General features: G+C 31.5%; 1 protein-coding gene across 1 annotated transcript in view; it reads right to left on the bottom strand.

The window, feature by feature from the left end:
* The window catches only part of LOC113375624 (lachesin-like), a 312,938-nt gene that overhangs the window by 245,126 nt on the left and 52,254 nt on the right, over positions 1 to 15,558 (bottom strand). The gene's annotated exons all lie outside the window — the stretch shown is intronic.

The raw sequence follows: 15,558 nt of genomic DNA, 5'->3' as shown, positions 1-15,558 counted from the left end.
AATATATTAGGATGGTCGTTAATATGAACATTTTCGAATTTACTTGCTCCCAAGGACTCAAATGGTTCCAAATTGATAAAAAACAATTCTCTGAAAGTTTTAACTCTAAATATTGTCTTTTAGATAGAACGCAATTCAATCAAATATTTGTATGGAAATTGCATGAAAAATTTTTAAAAAATTTTGCAGAGCGTCGAATTTTCAATAAAAAATGACACGAATTTAATACATAAATAATACATAATTTTTTTTTTAATTTTCAAAATTTGATTATATATATATATATATATATATATATATATATATATATAAACACTTTAACATAAAAAACACTTCAGTAAATTTTAACACATATATTTTTTTGCTTTCAAAACTTTAAATTTTGAAATACAAAATAATACGCAAATCGTTTTCGAGATTTTTTTGAAAAGTTTATTTTTTTATAGTTTTTAAATTTATTAAAAATGCTGAAGACTTTGAAAAAATCGACTAATTTGAAGTCAAATTTGATTTTTTTCAAATTTTTGAAAATTCTGGAAAAGCTATATAAATCCATTATTTGATTTTGTTTAAATATTTCTAAAAATTTCGAAAATTCATTTATTGTGCTTTTTTATTTTTTTCAAATTTTTGACGTCTACTCATTATTTGTGTATCTGGAACGGTAAAACCTCCTTTCACAAAAACTACATTTCGCCATCAGTACGAACCGAATGTTTTTGGTTACATTAAATTTAGTAGATCCATGCAGTCGAAAATGTCGAGAGTCTATGTTCAAGGTATTTAAGTTCAAGCTTATCCATTATAAATCTTGGTGCGGAACCCAAAAAAAAAATGAAACAAAATTTGAACTCATTCATAATAAAATATCTGATATTCCTACAAAATATCTAAAATTTGATATGTATATGCCTAATGATTATTTTTGACCGCCAAATATCCTTTTTTTAGAACTACTACGTTATAGAATTAAGATTTATGAGTTGTCTTATGAAAAAGTCAAACTTATTTAAAAAAATATCAATAAATTGGAGTGTGACTTTAAAGTTAATTTAGATATAATCCAAAGATAGATTTTTATATGTTTATTGAATATATTATGTAACTCTGAGCAGATATATTGTCGTTATCATATAAATGCTGCAACTTAAACTGTGCTAGAAAATATAAAATAAAAGTAAGTTTTAAATAAATAAACCGGAAAAATTATATTTTAGTGTAGAACATGCTGTCGCTTTAGAATTGCTTTACTTTGTGTATCCTTAAGCGAATGTTCCTGGTTTTGACGTGCAATTTTCTAACAAAGTAGCATGAATCAACTAAAATTATAGCTAGATAAAAGATTCCATTATTTCCATGCTTGCAATTACGTGATAGGAGCATTTATACGAGGTCTGTTCAAAAAGTACCCGAAATTTTCGTTTTTTCAAAAAAATATTTATTTATTCGTCTACATTAATGTGGTCCCCTTCAAAGTAGTCCCCCCCAGATATAATACACTTATGCCAGCGTTTTTTCCAATTTTCGAAGCACCCTTGATATTCACTTTTTGATATGTCCTTGAGCACTCTCAGCGATTTTCTTCAATCGAGGAAAACCGCCGTCCTTTCATGGGTCTCTTCAACTTTGGGAATAGGAAAAAGTCACACGGAGCCATATCTGGTGAATTTTTGCACTTTGCAACACTTTATTTCATTTTTTACGCAAAATTTAATACAAATTCTTTGACTTTTCAATTCTTCCATTGTAAAAATCGCCGAGCTCAGAAAAACACGTCGAACCTTAGCGACTACCACAGACAAAGTAAACAGTGAATATAGCTGAAAATTTCATCATACTTTAGGGGCATGTATACCAACACAATATAAAAAAAATTTTGACAATCAGACACTCCAGACCCGCGAAATTTAATTATTAGTAATTCCGGGTACTTTTTGAACACACCTCGTATCTAAAATACAATATTCTATACATAATTCCAGTATCACGTCGAACAGTTCATGTCCAAGTATTCCAACTCTCAAAGTCCGGCATTTCGCATTCATTGGTCTTCAAGAAATGTCCAGTTGTGAAATTGCGTGTTTCCTGTGTGTATTGACGTATTTACTTTGTCAGAGTCGGTGACATCCGATTTGTGACCATAATTATCCCTCGGCGAAATAACTTTGCAACGGACTTTGATTCGATGCGACAGGTTCACAGACACGACCGCAGGATAGCAACTAGTGAGGTCAATAATCAACGAATTTAGGAGTAAGTTATTCGTCGTTTATCGTAATCTATATCAAAATCATCAGCACGTTTATTAATATTTGAGGCCTACTGGATAGGTGAGGCCTATCCGTGTGCCAAAAACCCTTGAAACTAGAAAGATCATAGTGTGACGATAAATTAATTCAATTGTTTAAAATTATTTTTTGAATATGCTTTTGTAAATAACTTGAAAAACAATGCAAGTTAACTCTATCATTAACAATGCGAGCCTTTATTATGGATGCTTCACATGCGACTGACAATAAGCAGGCATTTCACGAATGATTTTTTTTTAAATTTCTAATTCCAAATTTCAAATTAACTACACATATTTTTTCTCTAAATTTTAATATAAGTCATTGACAGAATTTGATCCGAAGATCCTTGTCGTGTGAATCGAACACGCCACCAAAGAGCTATGCTCGCCACACAAATGAAATTTAGTAAACATTTTGAGAATATATTATATTGAACGTAGTTATATAAGTTATAGTAATCGCAAATAAAATCTAAAATAAAATTTTATATATTTTTATGTTTTAAAGATTTAGGCCTTCTGAATATTTTGGCATTCCTTAGAAAAAATGAATGTATGTTTGTGTGCGTATCTATGTGCGGATACAATTTTTATCGTCTATTTAGAGAAATCGAACGACTTGGATGCCGGTATATAATAATGATGCAAAAACCATTCGATTCCTATTGGTTGGGAAGCGTGCTGATTAGTTTTTAGCATTGACAGATAAAGCCGTTCCAAAAATACGAAGCAAAAATACGAACGGAGCATCCGATTTGCATGATTCAAAGAAAATTTTTATTGTGTTGGCGAAACCAAGATTGAATTTTTCGTTAAATTTTTGGGCAGATTCAGCGGTTTCGGCAGATATTTTAAAAAGTCAAGTTTTTAAAATTTTTGAATTACAGTTGAAAAGTTCCAGGAATTTGCCTTAAGGCACGATGCCATGCACCACTAGTTATTCTTTTACTTTAGTAATGATTATTATATAACATTAGATACTTCTAATTTCGACAGGCTTATTCACAACAATCGGTGACCACCGCTATTACTGGCACCCAACACTGGACTGATTTAATGTCGCATTTACATGTAAATTTGCTTTAAGTTCTATCAAAATTAACTTTAACCGTAGGGTAAGACCTTAATATTATTCAAACATTTGATATAGATTGAAAATTACCAAACATTGAATGCACGATTGAGTGTTCACGTGAGTCAGGCGCTTACGGAATCAATAGCCGTTCAACAGCAACGTCGTGAAACACATGCTGCATTTTACTAAAGAAGGAGCGCACATTTATTCATTTACATATAATATAAGGTTTTTTTTTAACAGCAATCCGAACCTTACGTCCTACGAGCTGTTGGGCTGAAACTTCTCCTTATTTCGTATTTTTTAGATGGTAACCCAATGGTTAATCCATCCCCATATTTGATGATTTTGTTATTGGAATTAATCTAATAGGGCTGACTTTTTATTGGTGCAGCAATGTCGGGCAAGGGCTATTTTCACTTGAAAACATATTGCTATCTATATTTCCAAGTGAAAATCGTTGTCACTGCGGCCTGACAATAGGCTGCTCGAAGTGGGTATCGAACCCGGGACCTCTGAAACAAGTCCCGTCGCTCTTAACCGCTTATAACGGGCGAGCCCTGGCTTCTTAATGACGTGGCTTTTTAGATGGATCCGACGACTGACTCACTTCAATATGGTAAACTTATTATTAAAAAAGTCTGAAATACTGATGGTTTTTTATTGATAATATCCCAATTCCGGAGAACATCTATTTTTACTAGGAAATATATTTCCATGTAAAAATTGACGTAATTATTGTTTAACATGAGGTTGTCCGAGGCGGGTATCAAACCAAAAACTTCTAATTGCAAGCCAAAAACCACTAATCTACGAGGAGCTCATATATTCTATATAAGGCTTGCACGCTTCTGTATATTAATGATATTCCAATAGCATAACTAGAATTTTAAATAATGACTAACTGCAGCTATTGAGGTAACATAACTTTTCGAGGTAATTATTACAATTCAACTTTATGAATAATCCTTCTTGAGTGATGTGTAGATATTATATCTGAAGTGCAATAGCGTGCAAAATCGAAACAATGCCGTTCATACAGGCGTCACCGCCAGTGTCTCGTTTTTTCTGCGCTTTTCATCATTTCCCTGGACGTGGTGCCGTGCTCATGATATTTTTCCATTTTCTATTTTTCTATTTTTCCATTTCTCCATTTTTCCTTATTCCTATTTTTCCCTTTTTCTATTTGTTTTTGTATCGAAAATGCTGCTACACGGTCAGCAAGTGCCGGATGATCGATTCCATGTGCCGACGTCGACGTGCTATCTCCACCGATAGCGAGAGAATCAAGCGAAAGATCTGAATTGCCTTACCAGATATTTACTAGGTGTGATGAGAAGATATTGATGAAATATATCGTCTTCTTTAATGTTAATATTAAAGACCGCCTGCATGCATTCAATTGTCATCAAAAAACTATTATATTATGACCAAATTATTGCGACACGATTGACGACTTTGGGATAAAACTGTTTATTTGTCCTGTGATATTTATAATAGAAAGTTATGATGCAAATTACGATGTTCGTTAACTTTCGGCTAACTTACAATCATTAGGTAATACTTAAAACGACATTACATTCGACAATTCAAACCTATAAATAACAATTATTTCCCTAGTAAATATGGAATAAAAAATAACATAGTAATAATTAGGCATAAGTTTTAAAACACGTTATAGTTCTTGTAAAATTATTCGAGGGATAAAACTTTTAGATTAGATTGATTTTATTATTGACTATTAATAATACTATGAATAAGTAGTAGAGAAGCCTGAGCACGGTTGTGCCAGGGTACGGTAGTGACAGTCGCCATAACAGCTAAACTGTACTGATTTCGGTATAGGGTCCAAAAGAAAAAGGTGAAGTATGTTTGTTCGAACAAGTTTACATTATTAAATTGAGTCAATGCCCTATATTAACATGATCTGTAAATGGCAAAAGCATAAAAAAATCGTTAAAAATTGATACAGATAGATCACTTTGTTTATTATTCTTGCGTAAGTTAAACATCAGTTCATTGTCTATATAATTTAGCTTGATTATATTGATGTTTCGTTTTCAAAAGTGTGCATTGGTTACGGTTGTGACATGTAGCTATGGTTGTTGCCCTCTTCGGGTGAAAATTAAACAGATTAAGAAAAATCTAGCTTAACTAAGACAAAATACGAAAAAGAAAAGAAAAAAGAAATTCAATACAAAAAAATCATAAAGATTTCAGGTTACCTTTGTTTAACAAAATATATTTTGTTATATGTATATTTTTATTTTATAACCATAAGCTTTGTTTAAATGATTATGTTGTGTTGTATGACATATTTCAGGCAATAAAAGTAGTAATAAATTAATTTGGTGTTTATAGCTAATTGTTTTTAAACCTGTCACAACTGTCCCTGAAGTTGTGGACGGTTGTGACAATCGCTCTTTCCTTGTATGATTTGAATTTTATGACTTATTCATCAAATTGAAGGATACATTTTCAGTATTTTCAAGCAGAAAAATGTTCAAATTACCATTTAATTTACTTTTCATCCAGCTAAACTGGTAAATTTACAAAATTATTGCTGATAAAAAGTTGCGAAATCGTACCTTCTATATATCATTCTATAACTCTTAACAATTGAAGAAATATATTTTTCAATTTGATCTATTATTATAATATTTATTTATAATTATTTTTTGGTTTTCATTAACAATTGACTTTAATGATTATCCATTTCTTTTCGAATATTTTATTTTTTATCTATACGACTCTTTCACACATTTTCATTCCATTCCTATTGCATTTGTTTAAAATATTGAATATTCTTTTAATTAACACCAACAATAAAAAGCTCTAGAACTTGCGCGATAACTTGCTCAAAACAATGCTCGTTGAGTTCTGCCCAAGTAATTTATGCGCATATATGGACATGTACACGTCCTGTGTTACGCATAAATATTCCAATTAAAACAAGATTAATTCATTTTTTGCTGCGCGAATTACGGCGTCATATTCAAATTATAACATTCGAAACCGATTACGTCACGCCGGAGAATGAGGCCCTTTTCACACTAAACGGGATTAAAAATGGTCACGTATGTGAGAAACGGATTATGCGATCTGCATTTTTAATAACGTATTATGGAAATTCATATTTGTTTCAATTATTTTTTTGAAAGTTGATCGTCGATATAATGAATGAGTTCCATGCCCATTGTTGACTCGAATCAATTACTTGCGATTTGTGATGGATGTGATATATTTAAATTTGGGGTATAAAAATAGAATGCTGTATCTCGAGGGTGGGCTGAAAAGTTCCGACGAAAAATTGGCCACTCATAAATAAAAGCTGGTGATTGTGCATTTTCTACTCACCAAATTTTTGGTCGTTTTGGACGCTGCTTTTTCAATCGACAGCCGGCTGAGTACATACATAACATGTTTTTTTGTGAAAATTGAGAAAATTGAGTATTTAGCTGTTATTCAATATTTGTTTTTGAAAGGCAATACGGATACGTAAATGAACGATAACTTGTATTCTGTGTATGGGGAATCTGCACCATCATTTGCCACAATAAAATTTTTGGAGTTGAGTTTAAACGTAGCCGTAAGAGCTTGGAAGACGATGATCGTTTATGACGTTCAAAAACTTCAACTTATGAAGATAATATTGCAAAGTTTACAAAATGATGTTAAACAAATGCCAAATCAAAGTGAGAGAAATAGCAAATTCCAAAAAATGTGTTTGCCACATATTAAAAGAAAAGTTACACATAAAAAAGCCGTCCGAGCGTTGGTTGCCACATTTGCCGACGTTAGACCAAAGACATCTTTGATTGGGCCTATTTTCGTGTTATGTGATCCGTCTCTCGAAATAATGTAACATGTTTCGAGTAAGAGTATGTTGAAGATTTCGTATTTTCGGTGCATCTATTTTATTTTCACAATTCATAATTTCTTAATGTTAGCTCTCAATGTGTAGGTAGTCACAAATGTCAATGTAACATAATTTCGACATCACTCATATTATTTACAAGTGCACAGCTTCAGTACATTTTAATTTATTTCAAGAGCTTAAGTTATCACCATGTTCCATTACAACATAAAACTTTTAACCAAGAATGCCTATTACAATTTGAACTAAATAAGTTTAACTTACGTATGAGTTGCTCATAATATGCTATCAGAAATGGCAGACAGAAGTAAGTATCTAATGGTTCTAATATTTTTTAAGCATTAATATCTTGTATAATAGCATTCAAACTTTCTCAGTATTAAAAATTAATATTTGATTTTATTACGAGTTCTGCTGTGGTCAAACGAATGAGCCTTATATGAATGAAGGGATGGTTTGATCTCGGGCTATGGACAACCCACGAATTGTGAGTATTCTTATAATGTATTTAAAGTAAAATATATATTAATGTCAAATTTAATTCAAAAATTTAATAAACATTGATCAATGATTAATAATAATTAAGCAGAGCGATTATTTGAAAGCGAGGCTTAAAGTTCCGCTGGTAACCGATATCTCAAAAACAAGTGAAGTTAAGAAATTTATAACAACAATATTTACTTTTCACTTCATTATTGCATCACCTATTGATGCAATAATAAGTGATGAAACAATATGTATAGCCAGTCATCAACTTGATTTGCTAATTGGAGATAAACGACAATGTTTGAAAACCCATAACAAAAGTATTTGATTTCGTTGAATTTCTTAGTTGTGAACACTGGTGTTTAGTTTAAGAAATTTAATATAATTTTTAAGTATAAGTTATTTAAATGTTTTATGAGAAGTATCGTTAATTTGAAGTTACACATAACATTTTTTATATAACCACTACCAAAGCTTATACGTGGGTGGGATAAAAAGACCAATTGAATCTTTACCCTGTCAAACAATGAATAATAATTAATAAAAAAGTGAATTGAGATAAAAGAAGCAATTTTGTAAAAGATAATCTCTGTAAAAATTAACCATGAAATTTACATTCTACATTAGATGAATTATGTAGCTATTATTAATAGTAAAATCCCTTTAAAATTAAAAATTAGAAAGAGACATGTTTGCCCCCTAGCTTTTTACAATTCTTTTATATTCACATGTCTATTAATAAATTATTCTGAAAAATCTATTTACGAGTCAAAATACAAAAAGTGTATCGCACCAGAGCGTATCGCAGCCGAGTTAATTACTCCCGGTGCGTTTGCGATTGTCGCTCCGGCGTCTTGTGTTTACAAGTTCGTCCGCGGCGGGAAACGCTATATTATTGTGCGAGGATCTGCTAATACTGGTAATGGTCGTTTTTATGGCCTTTCGACTAGTTTCATTACATTTTAATGATCGCCAACAAAACCCTGCAAAGTTTGTACGAAAATGTGCCGGTACACAGAACACATAAACGATACTATAGCATTACCTAACTAAGTCATTTATAAATGTTTACAAATGTTGAAAGAAATCAATATTAGTTGAAGACCGTTTTATAAAATATTGCTTAATATTGAATGCAAAACTTCTATAAATACCAAAAATATTATTTTCTACATACTAATTTATTTTAAAATAAGCTTTTTAAACTATAATATGTCAAACTCGTAGAAAAAAAACAAAATATTGCTTTTTAGAATTACAAGATATTTCATACTTGTGGAAAATCGGTCTATCTATGAGGTTCTATATGGGTCATTCTTTTACAGACCGCTTACCAACCACACCTTGATATTTTAAAATTGTTCAAAATGTTCTTTACAGATATTATACATAAAATCATTTGTCATGTACTTCGGGTTTTTGCTGATAAAACATGGTAAGAATTAAAATATGGATGATATGCTCAATTTTAATACCCATTTCGGAGTCAACTTTAAAGTAATTCGAATAAGTCGCGCTCTAAATTATTTAACATCTTACGACGCAACTCCAACTAATTGTAAAATAAATTTTATTGTAGAAAAAAAAAAGTTTTTTTCCATTTGATTCAAGTTGGGAAAAGGGTAGATAAAACCTATGTAAACTAGTGGTGCGTGGTGCTTTAAAGCAAATTACTAGAATTTCCCGTACCGTAATGAATTCAAGCAATATTAAATGGTTTCAAATATATTATTATAAATACAGTAAATTTCATTATACGGATTTATAGGCAAAATATAAGAGCTCATAACTTAGACTACGGCGTTTATATCTGTATACATGAAAGGTCAATAAACAAAACTTAATAATGCGTAGTAAGGATAAAGGATCATTTATCATATTTCTAAGAATTATTTAAACTGAATTGCAAAGTTAAAATTATTTATTCGAATTAGGAAATAGTGAAAAGATATAACTAAAGTCGAAGCATATTAACTTGAAATGAACATATATAGAAATCTATAAAACATTTATTGTTGCAAATCCAGATTCTGAGAAACTAGCAGTTATAATATTTTTGTTCGCGTGAATCTATAATTTATCGCTTTCTCTCGGTTTCTCTAATACACTTACGTAATTAGAAATTAATTCCACATCCTTGCAATATTTCTAATCAGCTTGAATTGAATTCGCTTTATCAATCGAACCATTGAAAAACTCGCTTTGACGGTCTAGAAACCAGAGACTGAGTCCAATTATATAAAATGTTCTGCAAGATACAACTCCAAAAGCCACCACTGCTTATGCTTTATATCAAATTAGCAATTAGCAATCAACTAATTACTCCAAATGGTGAATATAATTCAAATTACTCCATGTTGGTAGCAGAAGAAAACAACTAATTTGAGAAAATTTTCAAAGGCTATTACAATAACGGTCACAATAAAATACTTGTACCATTAAATATAAGAAATTGTGCGACCTGCATGTGGCTTAGTAGTAAAAGCTTTGCAAAATGCCACAAAACGTGCATTTACTTTTACCAATTAAATTTTACAAAAACGATCATCAATTAATTTTTCTTTTCAAGAAGATAAATTTTTGATAGAACCATCGCGATTGTTAAATTATTCCAGTGAAAACTGTGTCGTTTTTCACTCATTGCGTATTCAAGGCACAGGCGGCGTCGCCTAGGGGATTTCTGTAGCATTCTTGAAGCAATATTCTGCGTTAAAATTTTATTTAATTTTTATTATGATATTTCTCGTTTCTAATATTATATTGTATTATTTAATCAAGAATATTACTTTGTTCAATTATTGAATAAAGAATTGGATTCATAACGAAATTAAAATAGCATGAACTGAAATATTAAATTTAGTTGAGATACTAAAATGAGTTTAAGTTCAGATAATAATCAGGAATAAGATAATTTTGCTTTTACAAATAATTCACCTTTTACAAAAAAACAACATCAAAATATTTATGGATGATTTTGCCTAAAATAAGTTGATATAACGGAAACACTGTCATAAAAATCTATACATATAAGATCCAATTTGAAATTAAACAATTATATTGTGAAAACCAAAATAATTATATCAGAACAAATACTACTTATAAAACGAACAACTATCTATTAAATTTAGTTTACAACTATCCGGTAAAACTCCCAGCCATTTAATTTTATATAATTAATCATTACAGAAATGTGTATTGGTTGGTTTTTAAAAATTTTGAATTTTTAATTGATTTTGAATTTAAAGTTGAGACGGCCATTGAGCAAAAAGGTCCAAAGTCTTATTTCAATTTTAAAGGGATTTTACAAAATAATAGCTACATTATTCAACCAATGCATAGTATTAAAGTTGAATAATAAGAGTATTTGTATTCGTGGTACTATATATGGTTAAATTAAAAACACTAATGCAATCTATATTTTTTTATTAACTCTTTTATTTACAACTGTCTAGTAAAGGACATTCAGTAAATTTAATGAATTTGCAATAGTCCGCCGAAAAGGGACATTGTATACTACATTGGCATGTTGGAAAAAAGAACTCAGTAGTTGACAATCTATAAATTGATTATACTTTCAAAATAGTTTAAACATCGATCTTATAGTTCAGTGCAATTCCACAATCGTTCCAGTGGAGCACTAAATATAATTATTTTAACAAATAATAATTCATGACATCCAATATCGAACACATCATTGTCCCTTCAACCAAAATTTGGTACAGTAAAACCATCGCCAGATCCGACACGAGAACTTGTGTACTGTGGACGAACACGATGTGATGAAGTTCTGTTCTAGTAGAGTTAGAAATTAATTGCTGCGACTTGGCAATTTACACATGTGTACGTCACTAACCATTCCATGTGCCGACAATCCACGGCATCGGAAAGCGATGAATTACGTCCATGGTCCAGGCGGCGGCTGTGACATGATTTACTGGGCCGACTCTAATAAAGAGATTATCTAACTGACCAACTTCGCGCCCGATACGAGCGCACGGGGACGAACCGGACGCATTCGCATGGCGAGGGAGATTTACGTCTCCGCGGGACGCCGGCACGACATTCATCATCGAAGAATCATTGAGTAGATAATAGTTACAGAGATTCTGACATTGATATAAAATTTTCTACTATGATTGCAAATGCATGTTTATATATTTGCAGAAAAGGTAAGTAAATTGATAAAAGTGATTGATTTATGTGACAATTATTTTGATTTACTGCATTAACCGGTGGAGCATTGAGTTAACCGTGCCGTACCGCAAAGTTAGATATTTGAAACTTAGAAACAGTATTAGGTATTTGAGGGTTTGAAATTTTTGGAAAAAATATTTAATTTTGAATTTAATATCTTTAAATTTTTTTGAATAACTTTAAAAAACTTTGAACTTTATAACTTCCCATAGAGTAAGTTGTAATCGGAAAGTTCAAGTAATTTACCTTAAGACACGATCCTCACCCGAAAAAAAACGAGAACCGTTCCCACAAAATTTGTCACAACCGTACCCAAAGCACACTTTTGAAAACATATTATTATTATATCTGAGCTAAATTATTTACGCAGAATCTAATTGCTTATAATTAACTACTAATTTTCTACTAATTAATTAAAAAATCGCACAAAGAAATTTACTTTTGACTCTTCAAAAGCAATGCGGTCTACAGATCATTCATTTGATCAATGTAGGGCACTGACTGAAAGTAATAATGTAAATTTGTTCAAACAAATATACTACATCCATAGATAAACAAGCATATATATATATTTTTTATTTTATTGTTTCCACAGCAATCCGAACTCTTTATTATTGTTCTATAAGCTGTTTTTGTGTATGACTTATGACCTAAGGTATTGATATGAGAAGCAACCCATCGGTTCATCCTTCTCCTATGTGTGGGGTTTTTTATATATATTAGCTCTTATGTCTAATAGCATCATATGATTGTATGATGCAACTATGTCCACGAAGGACGATTTACACTTGGAATTATATTGTGATCTATAACCCCAAGTGGAAATTTGACATCAAAGTTGCCTGATGTCAGGCTTGGCGGTAGCGGGAATCGAACCAGCGAACCTGGGTCTAGTTGGTGCTAGCCCACGCTCTAACCGATATCGCCACCGCTGGCCCAAACAAGCATAAATAACGCCATCTTTCTCCTTTTGGGCCCTTTTTTAAAATTAGTATAGTTTAGTTGTTATGGCGACTGTCACTATCGTTGTACCCTGGCACAACCGTACCTAGTCTTCCATACATTTATTTTAAAGTAATAATTTAATTCTGATAAAAACACAAAAACTATATTTGTGTAAAGAATAACAATCGCGTCTCAACATGAAAGAGTACTTGCATGTTAGTAACTAGAAGGAAACGCTATGAGTCAACCCGACAATTTTCTAAAGAAACATGAATCGCTGTGCAAAGGCTATGATGACTACTTCTTCTGGGTTGCATCAGCATTAAGAAGGTATGTGCAAATTTTGCATTACTTGTACGAGATGAAGCGTGCGTCCGTCTCCGCCTCCGATTCCCATTAATTTGAATTCAGTCCTGATACGGCAGATGTCGGCTCGGCCGCTAACTCCAGGCGACGCGATGCGATGCGAGCAAACGAGCGACGTTCTGTGTGCTGGCTACCAGTAATGACATGGCGCACTCACGTCAATTGGCTCGTTAGTTCTCTTGTTTGTTGAGAATGGTCCCGTGGCACGTGATAGGCGATTTCCGATCGCTACAATATTATACCCACAAACCCACAGACCCGTAGACCCACAGATTCACAGACGCATTGACCTCAAATACCAGTACTGCGCTTATGATATGAAATTTCAAATGTACAATGTTAGGACAAGGGGTGCTTATGGTAATTGCAATAAGGTGCAATATTAGAAAAAAACATTACACACCTCAGTAAATAAGAAATAATTTTAAGTTACAAAAATTCTCTCAAAAATATAAAATAAAGAAGAATTACTTAAACAACATTTGTAATAATTTCATTTTGTTCTATTGGCTGCCATGGGTCGATCAGAAAAAAGTTCGGCACTGCGTGTTTGACACACCAAACTATTTCTGGGGTATATTGGCCAAGAGCTTGGATGTTACTATTAAGGTGATCTCTACATTTGAGATAAAAGTTACCAGTGAGCTTATTTATTTGGTCGAGTACTATCGGTACGTCAGTCTGTTTATGTATGTGTTTTGTATTATAATAGTATCTCGTCAGTGGGTTCCTTGATTTGTTTTTTTTTTTTTTATTATTTTATTGGCTTTATAAACTGGTACATTAGCCATATACTAAATTACATAATATCTACACTATCTCTAACATATATATCATTGTTTTATGTATATTGCATTCATAATTTTATATTATTTGATTTGATGTAAATATAAAGAGCTCCATATAATCTTGTATCTGTCAGCACTGTTATAAAATTGATTTGTTGAGAACTAGTCGTAAAGCTTTGTTTTCTAGTAGTTATGATTTGTTGTCGCGTTCCATGCTGTAGCGGAGTACAACAGTATTGGTCGTATCAATGTCAAGTAAAGTGTCCGCTTGTTCTTCACGCTCAGCGGGCAGTTATGATCCAAGAGGTGTCCCAGCATATTTTCCATCCCGAACGTCTGTCTAGTTTTGATGTTGATATGTTTGGCAAAGGTGAGTCTATGGTCCAAGGTCACTCCAATGTATTTGACATTCTTGGACTATTCAACTTTGTGGCTCATTTTTTTTAATTTAAGACCCTAGTCTATCTTTTAACGTAGCGAGTTTTACAGAAACTAGATGTAAATGGCATTTAACTTTAAAATAAGTCGCAAAAAAGATCCGATATATAAATGAAATTGGAACAACAAGGTTTCCAAGGTTGTTGTTGCATATATAATCATGTCTTAACTGATAATGTTCACATTCTTCTTCTTTTAATAGTTAATTATGCAGAAAGGGCTTTAATTATTACCACTCTCGACTATAGTCATATGAAAGATATACGATCGTACTATTGAAGGGCATTATCTGCATTGCTGTTTTGCCGAAACAGTTATCAAAAAGATGGTTTTGTTGTAATTTTCTTTAAACAAATGCTCAATATATAACTTTATAAATCATACGAACCTGAATTTAAGATCTTATATTGGCCTAATTGGTTTATTATTTGATTTCAAACTTTAATGGATTTTTAAAATTAAGCGCCGAATGTAGGTACACATTTTTAAAAAAATTACTGGCCAAAAATAATCTTTTTTATCATTGCAATGTGGAGATAAAAAATTGAAAAAAAAAATTTTAGTATGGTTTAGTATATAATAACAAGTGAAATAATAAAGTGACAGACCCAAAAAATACGTTGATGTATTATTATTAATACGTTAATTATTAAAGAATTTTTTATAGAATATTTTAATATATATAGTAAAATATTTAACCCTTGGCCGTTTTTATATGCGAAACGCTCGATCAAACGGCTAAGACAGTTTTTTTTGACAGTTTGTTTTAACATGTATTTTTGTACGGTAAAACTAAATATAGTAATAAACAAGTTTTGGGTTTGAGATATCCAAAAAGGTAAATGACATAAAAAACTGACGCTTATAATCATTAATTCAATATATTTAAACCTGCTCCTTATTTGTACAAAAGCAAAAGTTTTTTTTCTTTAAAACTTTAGACCATCGATTTATTTCCAGATGCTGCAGTGTTTCATAATGAACTGAACAAACAAATCCAAGACAGATCCTGAATACAGGACAATTATTTGAACAAGACTAGACGGGATCTCCAATTGAATTGGTATCGATTCCTTAAATTAACTTTCATTAGACGAAG

This window comes from Ctenocephalides felis, unplaced genomic scaffold (genome assembly GCF_003426905.1).
Source record: "Ctenocephalides felis isolate EL2017-DRISC unplaced genomic scaffold, ASM342690v1 CF-g0.4_SCAFFOLD_01886, whole genome shotgun sequence".
NCBI lineage: Eukaryota > Metazoa > Arthropoda > Insecta > Siphonaptera > Pulicidae > Ctenocephalides > Ctenocephalides felis.
This window is presented reverse-complemented; position numbering and strand designations above follow the sequence as displayed.